The sequence below is a fragment of the Schistocerca americana genome, chromosome 1 (genome assembly GCF_021461395.2).
Source record: "Schistocerca americana isolate TAMUIC-IGC-003095 chromosome 1, iqSchAmer2.1, whole genome shotgun sequence".
Lineage (NCBI taxonomy): Eukaryota > Metazoa > Arthropoda > Insecta > Orthoptera > Acrididae > Schistocerca > Schistocerca americana.
This window is the reverse complement of record NC_060119.1, coordinates 1,155,094,824-1,155,109,232: the sequence shown is the minus strand read 5'-3', so window position 1 is coordinate 1,155,109,232 and position 14,409 is coordinate 1,155,094,824.

Genomic DNA, 14,409 nt, shown 5'->3' with positions numbered 1-14,409 from the left:
GTAGTGCGAATTTCTATCCGGCAGATATTTTAGTAAGTGATATAGGTAATTTCGATGTAGTGTTAACAGCAGATGTGTGAGAATTCCCATATAAAATACCGTTAATGATATATAATTTTAGTTATTTTCGACATATCGACGCTATCATTATCTTTGAAAACGTTACGTTTCTCAGTATTACCGTCTTTGGTCGTCTCTAGTGAGAATGTGTGCAAAAATGTATGTCGTTTTGCATTTAAGTGATATATCGCAATAAAACGCCTTATTCCTCCCTAAAATCGAACATCTTCCTTCCTTGCTTCCTTCCTTCCCTAATAAAACTGTGTCGTTCTTGTGAAGGTACTTTTATTACATGTTGGTGTAGTTGATTTCAGGTTTTTAGTGAACTGTAGTTCCGAATGCCAGCAGTTTGTGCTGTACTTGTCATTCTGTGATTTTCTCCGTGACGGATTATCTTTGCCCGTCTCCCCCTCCTCAACTGCTGATGAAAAAATCTTTAGCTGATGACAGTACACATTATCAGGTTGAATAGACTTTTCGTATTTACGTAATGTTGCAACGCAAACACTAAATTTTCTTGCGCTGCTGACGCATTTCAGAATACTCTGGCATTTTACAAGCATCGTAGATGAGGTAAAATAATTAATTTGGGCCTTACAACGCTTTGTACTTAACCTCAACAAGGTCCCAATCATTTGCAATGATTGCACCACTGCTCTAACTGACCAACACGGCCGTTCATTATTAAATGAAGGTACTCATTGACCGCATGATTACAGAGTTGTCAAACTACCCTTCTTATGTGTCTATTTTTTACTGGAAATACGAACGCGTTGAAAATTTGTATGAGTTATTTTCATTCTGTTATGATGCAACGAGTCGCGCTGTGTGTCCAAGTGCGGATTTTGTGGTTCGGGTTTCAAAACATTCTTTCCTCTCTGTTGCAACCGTTATTACTTAGAATATCACGGCCAGAGAAAAAGTATGATGGAAAATGGTTTAGATGTGTAAAAAATTGTTATGTGTGAAGCTTTTAGACGAGTGCTCTGCGAAATGTCGATCGCAAGCTACTGTTTTGTTGGTGCATAAGTTCACAGCGTTTTTCCATATGTTTAAAAACTTCACTACTGGGCATTAAAATTGCTACACCACGAAGATGACGTGCTACAGACACGAAATTTAACCTACAGGGAGCAGATGCTGTGATATGCAAATTATTAGCTTTTCAGAGCATTCACACAAGGCTGGCGCCGGTGGCGCCACCTACAACGCGCTGACATGAGCAAAGTTTCCAACCGATTTCTCACACACAAACAACAGCTGACCGGCGTTGCCTGGTAAAACGTTATTGTGATGCCTCGTGTAAGGAGCAGAAATGCGTACCATCACGTTTCCGACTTTGATGAAGGTCAGATTGTAGCCTACCGCGAATGCAGTTTATCGTATCGCGATATTGCTGCTCGCATTGGTCGAGATCCAATGACTGTTAGCAAAATATGGAATCGGTGGGTTCTGGAGAGAAATACGGAACGCCATGCTGGATCCAACGGCCTCGTATCACTAGCAGTAGAGATGACAGGCATCTTATCCGCATGGCTGTAGCGGATCGTGCAGCCACGTCTCGATCCCTGAGTCAGCAGATGGGGACGTTTGAAGACAACAATCATCTGCACGAACAGTCCGAAGACGTTTGCAGCAGCATGGACTATCAGCTCGGAGACCATGGCTGCGGTTACCCTTGACGCTGCATCGCAGACAGGAGCGCCTGCGATGGTGTGCACAACGACGAAACTGGGTGCACGAATGGCAAAACGTCATCTTTTCAGATGAATCCAGGTTATATTTACAGCATCACGATGGTCGCACCCGTGTTTGACGTCATCGTGGTGAACGCACATTGGAAGCGTGTATTCGTCATCGCCATACTGGCGTATCACCCGGCGTGATGGTATGGGGTGTCATTGGTTACACGTCTCGGTCACCTCTTGTTCGCATTGACGGCACTTTGAAAAGTGGACGTTACATTTCAGATGTGTTGCGACCCGTGGCTCTACCCTCCATTCGATCCCTGCGAAACCCTACATTTCAGCAGGACAATGCACGACCGCATGTTGCAGGTCCTGTACGTGCCTTTGTGGATACAGAAAATGTTCGACTGCTGCCCTGGCCAGCACATTCTCCAGATCTCTCACCAACTGAAAACGTCTAGTCAATGGTGGCCGAGCAACTGGCTCGTCACAATACGCCAGTCAGTACTCTTGATGAACTGTGGTATCGTGTTGAAGCTGCATGGGCAGCTGTACCTGTACACGACATCCAAGCTCTGTTTGACTCAATGCCCAGGCGTATCAAGGCCGTTATTACGGCCAGAGGTGGTTGTTCTGGGTACTGATTTCTCAGGATCTATGCACCCAAATTGCGTGAAAGTGTTATCACATGTCAGTTGTAGTATAACATATTTGTCCAATGAATAACCGTTTATCATCTGCATTTCTTCTTGGTGTAGCAATTTTAATGTCCAGCAGTGTAATAAATCATACAGATAAACATAACATTCTCCTCCATTATTTACAACTGTCTGCCAGCGCTGGGGTAACCTTTCGATTCGGCGACTGTAGAAATCAATTTTGAGGCGAAGAGCTCTCGAGCCCTGTTCGGAGCGCATTTTCATCCGGAAACGAAGTTCCTTCAAGGTTGTCCGATAGAGAGCGGAGAAGGTGAAAATATGAGGGTGAAAGATCAGGTGAACATGGTGGTTGCGGAATGACTTCCCAAGCCAAATCCTGTATAGAGTTTGCTGTCAGTCTAGCACAATGCACTCGGGCGTTATAGTGGAGTATCATCACTTCACGCAGACTTCCTGGTCGTTGTCTTTGGACTGCGTCTGCAAGACGTCTCATTTGTTGACAATAAATGTCAGCAGTGATGATTACACCTCGGGAAAGCAGTTCACAATTCAACACAACTTCGCTGTTCCACCAGACACCAGATGCATAGCATTATCTTTTGCGCATGCGCCTTGGTCTTTGGATGTGGAGTTACTGCTATATTTGGGATCAACCATTCCTTTCTTTTCCTTATATTAGCATAAAGACACCATTTCTTGTCGCCAGTAACGATACAGGGTACGAATGGTCGGTGTTGTCCACGAATCAATTGATGGCTGGCAAGCACAGATGCACATTGGCCACCTGCTAATTTTTGAGATTTTGGTTTAGAGCACGCCGTAGCCATACACACGATTTTTGAAGGTTTCCCACTGCGTGGAAATGTCGCACAGTGATGGAATTATCACCTTTCATCACATCTGCCATTAATGCGTGTAAACAATCTTCAACAAACCTCGAAGGTCTTCCTGAACGTCGAGAGTCATTAATATCAAAACGATCTTCCTTAAAATGAGAAACTATTTTCTTTCAAAATGGCTCTGAGCACTATGGGACTTAACATCTGAGGTCATCAAACCTCTAGACTTAGAACTACTTAAACCTAACTAAACTGAGGACATCACACACATCCATGCCCGAGGCGGGATTCGAACCTGCGACCGTAGCAACAGCGCGGTTCCGGACTGAAGCGCCTAGAACCGCACAGCCACAGCGGCCGGCTATTTTCTTTCCATTCTGTATCTAATGGCATTATCCCCATACACGGTGCAAATGTTTCTGGCTCCCTCCGCTGCTCTCACAACTCTACTGAACTCAAACAGAAGAATGTGTCGGAACTGTTTCCATTTTTCCTGTTGGCACTCCACAGCTCCACCCACTATCTCCAAACGCCAAAATGGCAATATGTAAACTCAAATAGCAACAACTAACTACAAATAAAAGACGACAGGCGATAAATAAACCCACAGCAATCGGAATACTAAAATGCAAAACAAAAACGCTACAAACTTATACATCAACCTAATAGCAGCATGCCAAGGCATTTTCCACAGACCGTGGTAACGCTCATGGTGACTAACCTGGATTGCTTCACTGAGATCGGACGCGCACGTGGGAAAACTAACTGTTTCTCACGCACCACTGTCATTGTTATTCCAGAATACTACTTCGTCAGCCTCATATTTGATTGTACACTTGTGAGGTTGTGCCCGTTATATTTATCTTGTATCTATCAGACGTTTTGCTAAGGTGAATAGTTTGATTCGCGCGTTCATTCTGAGGTATCTTTTTTCTAATGATAACGTGTTAAAGACAAATAAAGAAAAAAATTATCACTTTAATTTGGAATGGGAAACCCATACTTATTTTCCAGGTAAACGGCAATTGTTTGTGCTTAAGAGGGAAGTAATTGATCGCAAGAAATGGAGACGGAAAGGACCTGCAAACATAGTAGACGAGTGATGATGATGATGACGATCGGGTGTGTGTTTACTGTTCTATGTAAATGTATTTGTTGGGAAGAATAAAACGTAGAAAGTTATATCAAAACCGTTCACTAAGGGGTTTGAAAGGATTTCCTACTGGATTCTGCTCTAGAGAAAGAAAAGATAAGGCAGCTAAAATCCAAACTTCAGTCATCGGCTTATTTAAAACCATTAGACAAGAATAAAGTAGCAACTAAAATGATAATATTTGGGCTCTTCTTCTTAATTTAAAAAATACTAAATTTTGGTTCACGTTGGTTCCAAAGTAAAGGCAATGCTCAGCTCTACACATCACAGTGAGGTTTCTTTTCCCAGTACGAAGTTTATAAAAGAACAAGTATACATACAGACTGACTGATGAACACTTGGTCATCTCTACTCGAATGGCAGCCGCTACCTACTCACGCAACATTAAATAACTTGCTGATGACAAAAAAGTGTGCCGTCGCTGTCATTAAAGTTAATAAGTCTGACAAAAATATCTGTCCGGACATTTGTAATTTATTACTAACTTCAATTATTTTCTTATGTACAATTCAATTTGAATTTCTTTTTCTTATATACAGTTTAATTATCTAAATTACAGGCAATAAAAAAGTAATATTTTTAAAAAATTCTAATTTCTGCACTAGTTTTTCTTGGTAGTCCACAGTAGGATATAAAAACGGTGTGATAGCTGAGAAGCTTCATAAATTTATATACAGTGTGTCCCATTTACGTATCTTGGCCACCCTAAATAACTGTTTGTCCAGATGCAAATTACAAAATGTTTCAAGCAAATGTTCTTTTGTTGTCAAGGGGACATCAATCAGCATGATTTTGCCTTCGTTGTAGCTTTGTTTTTTATAAAGATATGAACAGCGGTATGACTTTTTTTAAATGGCACCCTGTATTTTTTATTCGGTAATTCATTTCCTCTCCTAAAGACCTATTCAAAAATGTGTCACAGTATACCATTCACTGAAACACAACGTTATTAATTACGTAACACAACAATAACTTTGACCTCTGGATCACAAACTCGTCCACTTGCTACTTAACCTAAATTATCCTAAGGACAAACACACACACTCATGCCCGAGGGTGGATTCGAACCTCCGCAGGGACCAGCCGCACAGTCCATGACTGCAGCGCCTTAGACCGCTCGGCTAATCCCGCGCGGCCTGTTGGAGAAGGAACATTCATCGGTAAATAGGGCATTGGAGAAGAAGTTCGGCTTGCGAGGATTTGCTGCTGTGCCTGCTGACAGAACTGTACACGATTCTAGAAATTATTGCCATGCAATTCTTGATGTAAGTGTACATGGTAAGAATGGAACCGGATAGGTGTAAGAATACGATGTACATTCGTTTTAGGAATGCCAATCTTGTGTTCAAGCTGTCGTGTGCTCACATGTGGATTCATAGCAACGGAAACGATAACAGTAACTTTGGCAGCTTCGTCTGTGCGAGTGCTACGATGATTACGTTGTCGTGAAATCAAACTTGCAACAAGACGAGAAAACATCTAACGGGAGGGTGGGTTCTTGTCAGAATATCGCTCTCTGTACAGTTCCGCTGCCTGCGTAGCATTTCGCCTACCTTCAACAACAACAGCAAAAGAAACATTATGTCGATGCAGTTTGTAGGAAAGACAGCATTTACTGTATGCCTGCTCTACACAACAGTATTTAAAAAGACTAAACTACTGTACTGAATCTACTCATACAAAAGAAAACAGTATTGCAATTACTGTTCTGCTGACTTACATTCCCCATAGATGGGTAGCATTTCTACCTTCTCTTCGTTGGTGTACATTCTGTTGACACAACTCTTCAACTGAAGATGGTTCACGGACTGACGGGTGTGCGTTCTACTTATATTAGCATTTGCCCTCTGTTAAAGTCAGCACGTGGATGTGTTCCATTACCCCGAGTACCTGCACTAAGCACTGGGAGCGTCAAAGTCCATGTTGTGTTCGTAATGAATAACGTTGTGTCTCAGTGAATGGTACACTGTGATACATTTTTGAGTAGGTCGTTAGGAGAGGAAATGAATTACCGAATCAAAAGTACAGGGTGCCTTTTAAAAAAGTCATACCGCTGTTCATATCTCTGTAAAAAAAAGCTACAAAGAAGGAAAGAAGGCAATAGGCAATCATTCTGAGTGATGTCCCCATGACGGTTACTTCGGAGTGCTGGAAAACTGCGTTAAAGGAGGAAAGAAAGCATCCTGCTTTCGACTAACGAGAAGAAAATCCCAGGAGCGAGCGGTGTACGCACAGCATACGAACGAGGAATCTGTTTTCTTTAAGGTTGACTTCACATGGATGTTAAGCCTTGAGGAGGTGACACATCAACGATGAAACGGACAGGAAACAAGGTTGTGTCGCTGTGCACGTGATCTTGGCTAACCGCCCTTAGAAGGTCGATCAGGGGAGTGGGTGTTTTATTAGACTGCAACAGAGGCGGAGCAACCGGTTCCAGGCGCCTCTATGTTCTTTAGGAACGTACGAAATATCCGTTTTTTGGGCAGACGGTTCCTTCAACGGGCGTAAAAAACGCCGATGACAAGAAACGCAACGGCAAAATCGTGAAGGATGTTGTGTAAGAAAGAGGAATAAAGAACCATACAGGGAGACCGTAGGAATACAGCGTAAAATAATGTCGACAGCACGCCTTCAAATACATTAGGAGGAAGCTCAGCAACAAAAGGTTTTCCATATTAACAGGTGTAATTAGTTACAACAACGTGGCTTTCGTGGACAGTACTGCTCTACACTCCCTACAGCTCGAAGTATTCCTTTAAAGAAAGAGCAGTTAAAAGCAGCAGGTTGTTCGTGTAAAAGGAAATTCTCAGATTGCCCCCTCGTGCTCGTCAAGAAGGATAACTCGCTGAACAGTGTTGCAGTATGTACTCGTTGTACCAGCTGCCTGGCGTCTCTCCAAACGACATATGCGTTTCGAACTGGGGCTGTTGACAAATTAATGATATATGGATATTTCTTCCAAAATATATCGATGTGTATTGGGGATATATTTTCCCCAGCTGTTTATATATATAGACATCGAGACTGGAATATGAAGTGCCGATATCTTCATTGTATATTTTTTCGTAGTTTTCGGTAAATATTTGAAATTGTTCTGTTGAAATTACTTTCACTCTATTAAGGTGCCTTACAGCTGTCTGAGCTTTCATGACGTCCAGTCTTTCTCTTCGACTGTGTGAAGCGAGTATATGTGGCACAGAAGAAGTCCGACTCCACTGTCGGGTGGCTGTGTGAATGGAGTAACACGAGCTATGTTAAAAACAATTTCTAAGGCAACTAGTGTTCTGTTTCTTCACATCGACATTCTTCAAAAACAGTTGCTGCAAATGACGAAAAAGTCTAACCAATAAGATTGGGCTTTGCGGTGGGCGGACGTGTGAGGGACATGCTGACGTCATCAGCTCTCGGCGCTACCAGCAGACGATGCGGAGTTCAACTCCACCACTCAAATCTGACACTGCAACCGAACGATGGACTCATCGTACACCTTTTATTCTGCCATTTATGTGTAGTTACTATTGTTAGCAAAGTGGTTATTGCCAAGCGTGAATGTGCATCGTTTTCCTTTCAGTTCTTGTTCTAAGGGGAATAAGCATGCTTCTACCGTGTTAATGTACAGAATATCTACTAATAAACCAATAAATACACAGCTCTAAAACTGGCAGTATGTCTACAATGTGCAGCCAATGTTTTTATAGGCTGGTTCGTCGATACGTTTTTTGTCACAGGATTATTTGGTAAGCGTGATTGCGTTACGGAGATGTTTAGCAAACTCAAGTGGCTGACTCTGCAAGAGAGGCGCTCTGCATCGCGGTGTAGCTTGCTCGCCAGGTTTCGAGAGGGTGCGTTTCTGGATGAGGTATCGAATATATTGCTTCCCCCTACTTATAACTCCCGAGGAGATCACGAATGTAAAATTAGAGAGATTCGAGCGCGCACGGAGGCTTTCCGGCAGTCGTTCTTCCTGCGACTGGAACGGGAAAGGGAGGTAATGACAGTGGCACGTAAAGTGCCCTCCGCCACACATCGTTGGGTGGCTTTCGGAGTATAAATGTAGAGGTAGATGTAGATGTAGATGTAGATCCACTCCTGGTAGCTGAGTGGTCAGCACGACGGAATGTAGTACCTAACGGCCCGGGTTCGATTCCCGGCTGGGTCGGAGATTTTTCTCCGCTCAGGGACTGGGTGTTGTGTTATCCTTATCATCATCATTTCATTCCTATGGACACGCAAGTCACCGAAGTGGCGTAAACGCGAAAGACTTGCACCAGGCGAACGGTGAGGCCCTAGTCACACGGCATTTTTATTGGAAAAGTGTATCGCGGCAACGTAATAATGTGGAGAAAAAAGCACATTATACAGTCGAGCACGAGCGAAAAATTATACGGCTCATTCGTTTTTTGGAAAAGACGGTATCACATACCTGGATACGATAGAGAGCTGGATTAGTCTCATACATACGCGAACATGCGGAAAACTTCATTTTTCAACAGGTGAAGCACAACAGTACTGTAATCTACACGCAGAAGAATTTCTTAACAATTGTTTGCCACGACAGTGGATCGGGTGTAAAGGGAATCACACCAGTTGCCTCCGATATTGCTTGATCTCTCGGTATGCGATTTTTTTTAGTGTGTGTTTATGGAAGACTTTCCTATATGTCTCACCTTCCAACAAGTTTGGGTGAACAGTCAGCAGTGAATGCAGTAACTTCAGACATTCTCGTAAATGTACGGACGAGATCGAACTATGTTCTGGATCCATCCCGTCTGTGCAGCGGAGAGTACACTGAATTTTTCTGAAATGTAAATGCAATTTTGATCCCATATATAATTGTAAAAAGTGTCGCAGGGATCTTTGTTCATGGAGCTAAAAATACACGCTCTTAAATTTGGACAGATTTCAGTTTGAATTTCCCGCCACATAGTAGTTCCGCCGGAGGTCGTAATTGGCGTTTTGAAAGCCATAGTCATCTAAAGACCAGTTAGAACTTCAAAATGGCCATGATGTTAGACACAACAAGTGCGGAGTACAACCGAAGAGCCGCCATTATATGATCGAAAGCCTTCGTGCTAAGCGTTCACCCACTGAAATAGTTCGATTCTTCGGATAGCGGAGATCAACTGATTACGATATTGTGGCCAAGAATAAAGCTTCGCAGAGGACTGGGGAAGGTTCCTCTAGCCCGGCGAGGAGACCTCATTCGAGAAAACGCGTCCCAGGACCAGCAGCAGTCATCCAAAAGGCTCAGACGCTGATTTCGGATGACCGGGGCAATCGCTGAGGAAGTTTGCGTCAGTACTGAATGTCAGCGAGCGAATAATGTGTCGGATGGCACAGGAGGACCACATGCGAGCTATTTAATCGAAAACTGGCTCTGGGACAACGTTGATATATTGTGGACAAAGGAATTCTGGCCCCCGAATAGCCCGGATTTGAACCTCCTCGACTACTATGTTTGGAACATAGTCGAAAGAGTTATCAATAAGACGAGTCACAATTATGTCGCATCTCGCACCGCTTTCGAAGCAGCATTCGCGAATATGGACAGCACTGATTTAAAGAGTACGTGCGATCGCTTGAGATCAAGATTGGAGGCGGTCATTGCTGCTGCACGGGGTTGCATTTTCATTTGTATTTTGTTTTAATAGATATTGCTTTTTTAAAAAAGTTTCATTTGTCAAGATTTAATCCCTGCGCCCTGTATATCCTTATAAAATCGGATAGATTTTTTGAAAATGATAACTTGTCACATGAGCAAGATAGAATCACGATAAATTTCTGTCTTCTTTGATGTGGAATTTATGGACTGGCGAAACAGAATTAATCGTTTTATGATATTGTGTAGGTGTCAGTGTGCGTGTTCTAGGGCAGTCTCAGGATGACGTTATACGTGCATGGACCTTCATTACGTGTGATGGCAGTTAATTACCTGGCACAGCGAACTGGAGACCCTGCCCGGGTGACAGCAATATCGTGTTTACGTCCGAGAAACAGGGACGCACAGCTAGCAACAGCGCACACTCCAATGTGCAGGGTAGACAAAACGCAACAGGCCCAGAAAAATATTTCGTGCACCTTAATGCAGGCAACCCAGCTAACATTAAACTGTACACGGGCCGGCTTATGTAAGTCGGGTTGCCTATCTTACGGTAAATGAAATATTTTCCGGGCGAGTTTCATTTGGTCATCCTATACGCGGCAAGTAGAGCACTGCCTTCGAACTACGCGCCTAGACGCCGATGGTCCACATAGCGAAACAACTGAACGCTGATGAGTACTCTGATTCGACAATACTCCTTGCACACTGCTATTGTGACATCAACATTCACAGTCTAATGTGTCTGAATAAACCACTGACCATTCTGAATCCGATGCTCTATTCATCTGTTAAAATGAAATTTATGGATTTTTTTTAAAACTATATCATCTCTTTCGCAAGTGATCGACCGTTTTTCTGACACCTTTCGAAAGAAGTACGCATAGAACGAACACCTTTTCTCAGAATTTTTGTGCTAGCCTTGAGGTCACGTTCTATGCAATGTGAGCTCTGAAGTCCTCTTTAAATTGATATTAATTTACATTATTGAGAACATCGCAGAAATTGCTGCATAAGAAGACATTTATCTGTATCTTCAAGGGGATATTTATAGTGTAAACTTAGCTGCTTCTTTTTCTACTTCTTTTTCTGTTTCTTCTTCTTCTTCTTTTGGGTACTTTCTTGAATCTGACTCCACTTGGCATCATGTCCCAAGTAATTTGCACACAATAGAATTATTCAACTTCTAGCGTTTTGCTTGCATGTTCCGTCATATTTTCCTTCAGCAATGTCAGTACTTCCTCCTTATCGTCGTCATTAGATTTAATGAAACAAACAAGTTTTCGAGGCTGCCTGTAAAGGCATCAACCGCGATCGCATTTCGTGCTCAGTTTAAACAGTGGATTTCCATGCATTTGAAACGATCACGTGACTCAGGGCAAAAAGTCGAGTTCTGTCATACAATATGTGAAATGGAACCGACAGTTACAAATATTCGTCGTTTATTGCTGAAAACAGTTGAACGACCTTTAGTAATGCAATTACACACGTAGTACTACAGTTAACCTAATTTCTCCGAAATTCCCAATGTTCATACGACATTTATCGTTTTTGCATGTGGCCACGTGAAAGGAAAGCAAACAGTTTGAAACGCCGTATTGCCACCTTTTTTTTCCATATGGCATAATTACAGTTCATCAGTGAATTTTTGTTTTTATTTCACTATGAGTCATTTAGTTCACTTTTTCCACGGTATAGAAGAAGAAATATCAGTTTGATAGGAAGCATTTAACATTCTGACGATTCCTCAACAATGTGAATGAAATGTTTTATTATACTTTTATAAGAAATTAGATACATTTCTATCGACACTGTACGGTTTTTACACGAAATAAGCGTTTCCGGTTTACGACTTTTGCTTAATGCAGTTCAGGAAGCCTAAAATACTACAAAACGTTGAGTACAGAGAAAGCTCTTGTAGTGAATTAGATATTAATATTATACTGTCTCAAAATCTTCGCCATTCATCGAGCTTTATATCTGAGTAGCAGTAACCTCTTCAACAGATCTATGAGAAACAATGTCCAGTACCAACTTAAGAAATGTGTTTCGGAAGATAGTGGGACGCGACAGGGTACTACGCATCGCTTTTGTTAGATCTGATGATGAGGTTATCCCGAAATGCGTAATGATAAATAAAAATTGTATTGCTGACTAAAACATGTATATCTCCATTCAGTTAATGTCTCTACAAGTATACTGAAATACGTTTGGTGATTACCTTTCTGTGGTTGTTTGGCTAATTCTCCTTCTTCAAACCAATAGTCCAAGCCTTTCTTCTTACTTGAATAGTGAAAAAAAAAACCTTAACCAGTTTTGAGACAACGAAAAAACAAGTTATGAAACTGAAAAGACAACAGAAAAAAGAAATGGTATTGCAGTTAAGATTCCGAAAATTTCTGCACATATTTTTTCAATGTTGATATACAAGTACGCGTATCACCAGTTCGTGATATTTATATAGAAATAAATAATCTCAAACAGAAGGACATTCGCGTCTGCTTGATAACGATATCACTCAGCCTGTAAGTTCATTGGCGTAATCTCGAAAAATGTGTTCGCAAAAACTTCTGTGGAATATTAATTCCTTTCGCAATCCGCGCGGGCTGGCCGAGCGGTTCTAGGCGCTACAGTCTGAAACCGCGTGACCACTACGGTCGCAGGTTCGAATCGTGCCTCGGGCATGGATGTGTGTGATGTCCTTAGGTTAGTTAGGTTTAAGTAGTTCTAAGTTCTAGGAGACTGATGACCTCAGAAGTTAAGTCCCATAGTGCTCAGAGCCATTTTTTTTATTTTTTTTTTTTTACTTTCGCATGTCGAATAGAACGCTGCACGAGAGTTCACTATCGTAACAAAAACACTTTGGCAGAAAATACTACAGCTACGAGAAACATCATTTTAAAAGTATCCTAGTAGTCGTCTCCAAACAGATGCTGCCTCTAATAGTCTGACTGAGACGTTGTATTCCCTATAGCGACGTCATCACTGTGCTGTATATGTCACATAACGTTTAAGGTAACAACGCGCACCACTTCGAACTGGAACACGGCTGTACATAGTCACGTGACCATGTTATGTTCCACTACGGACTGGGCCGTGGCACGCTCTGTCGTGTGGCGTAACGCATCGGCTCGTTAGCGCTGCCACATGGCTACATAACCCGTCCAAGCCACAGACCCGTAGCGCGCGCGCACCGCGACGCAACTCTCTCTCTGTTTACCAACACTGCGCATGCGCCCTGCGCGCACACAGCTCTGGGCTCGCAGCGCGTGACGAGTCGGTGGAACCGCGGCCTCTGTTTGCTGACGTAACGACCATTAGTGCTGCAGTTCCTCCGCGTGGGAAGCGAGGACTTTCACACGCGCGGTTTTGCTGCCAGGTGTTACCGGCGACAGAGGATCCGTGAACAAGCAAGAAACAGTGCCATAATTAGAACGTGAGAATGATGTTATGCAGCTCTATATTCAGAGTTGGGAGACAACTATGTGTTATTTTGGATTACATCAGTTGTTGTAATTTTTCTCTTCGCTGCCGGCGAATCTTCCGGGTCGTCTGGTTGTGGCCCACGAAATGTTTTCTGTTACTGACATTTCGTCCAGAGCAAGGCTGGACATCTCCCGAGAAGCTCATGGCTCCGTTGGAGAGCGACAGCGTGAAAATAGGGTGTGATCGGTGGAGATAATCATTGTCAAAGATAAAACTTGTCTGTTGATTCCGTAGAGATAGTAGTCATGTATCATTAAATTTAACAGCTTTTCATTCTTTAAAATTGCCCCCTTCTTTGTACGGAAAAACTGCAACAATCAGCTATAGAAAAAGCTAGAATCAAGCCATCTCCATGATATCACTTTCTAGTTTGGCGACATGCAAGAACGCTTTACAAAAAAATTCTTCCTTACTTAAATAATGTAAATTCAAAAATCCCGTTTACCATGGAAATGGAATGTGGCAATAAGATATCTTTCGTGTATGTTTTGGTTTGAGAGAGGCCGAGCCGACCGCTGTGGCCGAGCGGTTCTAGGCGCTTCAGGCTGGAATCGCACGACCGCTACGGTCGCAGGTTCGAAGCCTGCCTCGGGCATGGATGTCTGTGATGTCCTTAGGTTAGTTAGGTTTAAGTAGTTCTAAGTTCTAGGGGACTGATGACCACAGATGTTAAATCCGATAGTGCTCAGAGCCATTTGAACCATTTTTGAGAGGCCGATGGGAGGTTAGAACATAGAGTATTTCGGATAGTCTTGCATACGGACAGATATTTGCATAAGAACTCCAACCATTATCCACAGCAGGAAAGGGTTGTCTCTAAGATCTTGTTGACAGACCCAAAACAGTTTGTAACTTGGACAACCGAAACACGCTTTCCAAAAAAATGGCTATTCAGGAAAAGTAACGTTCTGCAACCAAATAATAG